Source organism: Carcharodon carcharias, chromosome 29 (genome assembly GCF_017639515.1).
Source record: "Carcharodon carcharias isolate sCarCar2 chromosome 29, sCarCar2.pri, whole genome shotgun sequence".
NCBI lineage: Eukaryota > Metazoa > Chordata > Chondrichthyes > Lamniformes > Lamnidae > Carcharodon > Carcharodon carcharias.
This window is the reverse complement of record NC_054495.1, coordinates 16,088,485-16,094,362: the sequence shown is the minus strand read 5'-3', so window position 1 is coordinate 16,094,362 and position 5,878 is coordinate 16,088,485. Positions and strand designations below refer to the sequence as shown.

The 5,878-nt window shown below is 42.9% G+C and overlaps 1 protein-coding gene across 3 annotated transcripts in view; it reads right to left on the bottom strand.

Annotated features, from left to right (window-relative positions):
* The window catches only part of LOC121271086 (sialic acid-binding Ig-like lectin 8), a 19,402-nt gene extending 15,032 nt beyond the window's left edge, over positions 1-4,370 (bottom strand). Inside the window, exons 1-2 of one of the 3 annotated variants that reach the window (XM_041176825.1) lie at positions 4,258-4,279; positions 3,628-3,739 (exon numbers count right to left, since the gene is read on the bottom strand). The gene's annotated coding sequence lies outside the window, so the exon portion shown is untranslated. Of the gene's footprint in view, positions 1-128; positions 196-3,627; positions 3,740-4,257 lie in introns of those variants that run through there. The other 2 variants (XM_041176827.1, XM_041176826.1) reach the window with 2 other exon arrangements.
* Between the last annotated feature and the right edge of the window lie 1,508 nt (positions 4,371-5,878).

Below are 5,878 nucleotides of genomic sequence, written 5' to 3'. Positions count from 1 at the left end.
CAAATTTTAGGCATAAAGCACATTTTTAAGCATTTATAAAATCAGAGAGAGGATTTGTTTCTGAGTTTGAAGGTATGGAAATCAATCCTTTATTTCCCACCGAATGATTTCGCTGTGTTTACACTCACCACGATGCTCGGTCATGTGGCCGACATTATCCACAACTCCAGCCCAGTCCCTGCAAGTGGGTTTTTGAAGGTTCTCTTTCAGCTCAGGGCCAGGCAATAGGAACTGGGTTTCTGTGTTTTGCAAATCTTGTCTTCAAAGCGAATTCCGCTGGTTTATGCAGAGGGAATGCGGTGGAAACAAGCAGCTGGACTAAAACCGATCAGTGTGGGACAATAGTTGCAGCATGGTCCTCCTTAGCCAGTCATGTCCACCTTCAGCTGCGAGTAAATGGTATGAATCTGGGCCGGGATTAGCTTCAGAACCATGGATTCCATTCGGGAAAATGATGCGCTGTGTTTATTCAAACTGGTCAGCTGGGACGGACTGAATGCGGTCTGGACACAGTAACAGCTCATGGGTGAAGTCGATGCTCTCCTGACCGAGCTACAGTCAGTATTATAAAGAATAATGCTGATCCGGAGCCTCTCTAACAATTTCAGCGAGAGTTATCCCACTTTATGGACGCTACCCTCACCACTTAGATTACAGAGATATCTTCCATCTAGACCTGCACTGTAGCAACCACGCGTGGGGGTTAGAGGAATCTTCCCAATATTTCTAGACTTTCTCCCCACTACAGAGAGCAGGGAATTCATTGGCGCTATATGGACAGCGTCTCTACCCGAAATAGATTAGAAAGAATCTTCCAGATAATGGCCCAATTGTTTTTATCCCACAGAGAGTAGATGAAATATATCCAGTATATACGTGTTGGTGTTTCTGTGTGGAGACTTGAGCCAATCTCTCCATTATAGCGCTGGGTCACAACACTGGCTGCACATCTGAAGGGGTTCGGCTTCTAACACTTGTGAAAATATTTATTTAAATGTGACCATGTCATTGTTTCTTTACTTTGTTTCTTCCATGTTTTCTTTCTCTGTACTTTATCCCCTATTCAGTAGCCAAGGCGTTCACAGAGCCATTGATCCCAGACTGTCTCCATCGCTACTGAACGGCTGAGGTGGGAAACTGTGACAATCACTCTTGACAAAGGCTGCCCTGTGTGACCGGCATCGATGTTATTAGAATTAATCGAAACATTAAAACATAGAAACTAGGAGAAGGAGTAGGCTATTCGGCCCTTCCAGCCTGCTCCGACTTTCATTATGATCAAGGCTGATCACCCAACTCAATAACCTGCTCCCGCTTTCTCCCCATATCCTTTAATCCCTTTCGCCCCAAGAGCTATATCTAACTCCTTCTTGAAAACATACAATGTTTTAGCCTCAACTGCTTTCCGTAGTAGCGAATTCCACAGGCTCACCTCTCTCTAGGTGAAGAAATTTCTCACCCAGCTTGTCCAAATCACACTGAAGCATCTCTGCATCCTCCTCACAGCTCACCCTCCCACCCAGCTTTGTGTCATCTGCAAATTTGGAGATATTACATTTAGTTCCCTCATCTAAATCATTAATATATATTGTGAATGGCTGGGGTCCCAGCACCGATCCCTGCGGTACCCCACTAGTCACTGCCTGCCATTCGGGAAAAGACCTGTTTATTCCTACTCTGTTTCCAGTCTGCCAACCAGTTTTCTATCCATCTCAATACACAACCCCCAATCCCATGTGCTTTAATTTTACACGCTCATCTCTTATGTGGGACTTTGTCAAAACCCTTCTGAAAGCCCAAATAAACCACATCCACTGGCTCCCCCTCATCAACTCTACTAGTTACATTCTCGGAAAATTCCAGTAGATTTCTCAAGCTTGTTTCCCCTTTCGTAAATCTGTGCTGACTCTGTCCAATTCTGCCACTGTTTTCCAATTGCTCAGCTATTATATCTTTTATAATGGACTCTAGAATTTTCCCCACTACCAACGTCAGGCTGACTGGTCTATAATTCCCTATTTTCTCTCTACCTCCATTTTTAAATAGTGCAGTTACATTAGTTACCCTCCAATCTGTAGGAACTGTTCCAGAGTCTATAGAATCTCAGGAGATGACCACCAATGCATCCACTATTTCTTGGGCCACTTCCTTAAGCACTCTGAGAGGTAGATTATCAGGCCCCGGGGATTTATTGTTCTTCAATCCCATCAATTTCTCCAACACCATTTCCCTACTAATACTGATTTCTTTCTGTTCCTCCCTCTCACTAAACCCAGTGTTCCCCAACATTTCTGGTATGTTATTAGTGTCTTCCTTTGTTAAGACAGAACCAAAGTATGGATTTAGTTGGTCAGCCATTTCTTTGTTCCCCATTACAAATTCCCCTGTTTCTGACTTAAGGGATCTACATTTGGTTTCACCATTGTTTTTCTCTTCACATACCTATAGAAACTTTTACAGTCAGTTTTTATGTTCTCCGCAATCTTACTCTCTACGCTATTTTCCCCTTCTTAATCAATCCCTTGGTCCTCCTTTGCTGAATTCTAAACTGCTCCCAATCCTCATGTCTGCTGTTTATTCTGGTCAATTTATATGCCTCTTCCTTGCACTTAATTTCCCTTGTAAGCCATGGTTTGGCCACCTTTCCTGTCTTACTTTTGCGCCAGACAGGAATAAACAATTGTTGCAGTTCACCCACGCGCTCTTTGAATGTTTGCCATCGCTTATCCACCGTCATTCCTTCAAGTAACATTTCCCTATCCATCATAGCCAACTCGCGCCCCATACCATCGTAGTTTCCTTTATTAAGATTCAGGATCCTAGTCTCAGAATCAACTACGTCACTCTCCATCTTGATGAAGAATTCTATCATATTATAGTCTTTCATCCCCAACTAGATTGCCAATTATTCCTTTCTCATTACACAATACCCAGTCTAGGATCGCCTGTTCTCTCGTTGGTTCCTCAATGTATTGGCCCAGAAAACCATCCCGTAAACACTCCAGGAATTCCTCCTCTACGGTATTGTTACTAATTTGATTTCCCCAATCTATATGCAGGTTAAAGTCACCCATAATTACAGATGTTCATTGATTGCATGTGTCTCTAATTCCCTGTTTAATGCCATTCCCAACATCGCCACTACAGTTTGGGGGTCTACATACAAAGCGCACTAACGTTTTCCCCCCTTAGTGTTTCTCAGCTCTACTCATACAGATTCTACATCGTCGGAGCTAATATCTCTCCTCACTCTTGCGTTAATTTCCTCTTTAACCAGCAATGAAACTCCACCGCCTTTTCCTTTTTGTCTGTCCTTCCTAAATACTGAACACCCCTGGATGTTCAGTTCCCATCTCTGGTCACTCTGCAGACATGTCTCAGTGTTCCTGAATATATCATCCCTGTTTACATCTATTCGCATTAATTAATGTGAGGATTGTCCTCTTAAGTGAAATAAAACTGATCCTCCTGCAATACACCAGCAATACATGGGTCAGGATTGTCCGGGTAACAGCATTGCTTCATCTCGCTAAACCTTCCAGAACAAAGCAACATGTTATTCAACACGGAAATGAAATATTGAAATAAAATACAATTTGAAAACCTCGAAGAGGCACCCGGACAAACCTGGAATTAACCACATTGTCACACGCTGGATGCCCGTAGTACAATCAGAATTCCGTTTTTCTTATGACTCGCCAAGTACCAAGTTTGTAGTGATCCGAGGTTCTATAAGCAGCTTAAATTAAAGGAATTTATTAAAACTAAGTGAATAAAATTCAAGTTATCCATAGCGCAGTGTTACCGTGAGAATGTCCGACAGTCGCTCACACTGTGGTTTAATATATCACTGTGACTGGTTCAGTAGCTCATTCGCCCAAACTACAATTATTATCTGGAACACCCAGGAGCTGGGACCTGTGTACAACCCTGAGGGCTGTATGTCTGACAACGAAAGTACACTGCAAATATGGAGAGCATTAACATATTATTGAGGCACCTGACAGTGGAACAGGCTGTATGGAAAGAAATGAATTGTATGGCTCTTACAGTAATTTCCAAACCGAAATGTGTTGTCATGAACTTTTACAGGTTTTATGGACAAAGTTTGTTTTGGGAGAGAATGTCATTATCTATTCACTCTCTGTTTCTAACAGATATGCCCCCCAAAGCACTGGTACAATAGACTGTACATGTGTGAGTTGGAGTGTAGTAGATGTGATCGCTGTGCTGAAATATTTCAACATTTTCACTCACCTCCAACCTTCAAAATGATATCACGGAATCGGAGTCTGCAGGGCACCTGATGTGGTCGCAGACGCTTCTGACTCTAAGTTCACACATATTGAAATTTCTGGCTGCTGATCCGAATGAATGTGGGAGACCTGTAATAACAGCCGCTGTCCTTTGTAGGATTGTGGTTCACTCAACTTGACCCAAACTTCCCTCCAACCCGCATCTCTGACGTCAGAGATGAGAGTTATTTGTCAGGAAACTGTTCGAAGGTCTGTAAAATCATTTTCTTGCTGTTTCTAATTATTTAACTCTTTACATTCACTCTGTACTGTGGCCACAGTGTAAATCTCTCTTTCTTGCAGGACGGTTGACAATCTCTGGTATGAGGCCTGGATCTGTCTACATGAACTGGATTTGCTTATATATACATATTGTAAACGTGAATGTCGCAGGGAAGTGTGATTTAGAATGGGGGGCATGATGGTGATGTCACTGGCGTAACAACCCAGAGACTCAAACCAATGGTCTGGGGGCATGGGTTCCAATCCCCCCATGGTAACTGGCTAGTTTTAGTTAAACAAACCTGGAATATGAAGCTAACCTCATGTGTTTGACTAATGAGCCTTCAGGATGAAAGCTGCTACCCAGGCCCACAGCAATATCAGGGACTCTGAACTGCCCCCTGATGCGGTCCAGAAAGCCATTGAGTCCAAGGGCAGTTAGGGATGGGCAGCACACTCTGTCCTGGCCAGCGATACCCACTTCCCATCAATGGAAAGATCGAACAGATATTTTCCAAACTGAGCAGTGTGGGGTCATGCTAGAATATTTCTCAGTTATTCATGCCCATCATCCACTGGGGGTAAATTGAATTGAACTGGCGTCGGCTAAGCCAGGATCTGTCTTCCATCTAGGACACGAAAATTAAACAAAAATCTAGTCTCATTGTTCAGCTGATGCCAATGGATACAAAAATATTTTGATGTTTGGTGGGACCCCTCCTAACCACTGGTAAAATTCACCCCGAATTAATACTGGTCTTGGGTCACAAAGCAAACTTGTGCATAGTGCATAGACCACTCGATTTACTGGCCGAACCCCTCGAATTTAATTCCCTTTGACTTGGGTGGAAAGTCAAACTGGTCAACAGGCGGCCTGAATGATCAGCTTCCTTTTTCCATTCTGTGGAACTATAGTTCAAACAACCCTCACTTGTATTTCACTGCACTTTCTGCAATTTTCACTTGGAATAGTTTTACCCTCAGGCTGTGTGCCTGACTTGTGGTGTATATTGTAAATATCAGGAATATTACAGCTGCACCGAGACACCTCAGAGTGCAGCACACTGCATGCAGAGGAGTTGAGTTTTATCACACTTTCTGTAATTTTCAATTTGAAATGTTTTTAGCTCAGGATTTAAGCCTGACATGGATTTTGCATTGTCCATACCAATATGTGCCACTGAATTTTATCATAAAGAGTTGTTTCACCTTAGAATATCTCGGTTCTGAATAAGAGTGCTTCACTTGTACAGGGAGTTGGTGAGAGCACATCTGGAGTATTGTGTGCAGCACTGGCCTCCTTATTTAGAGAAATATCTGAGTGCGTCAGAAGCAGTTCAGAGACGTTTTACTGGAATAAT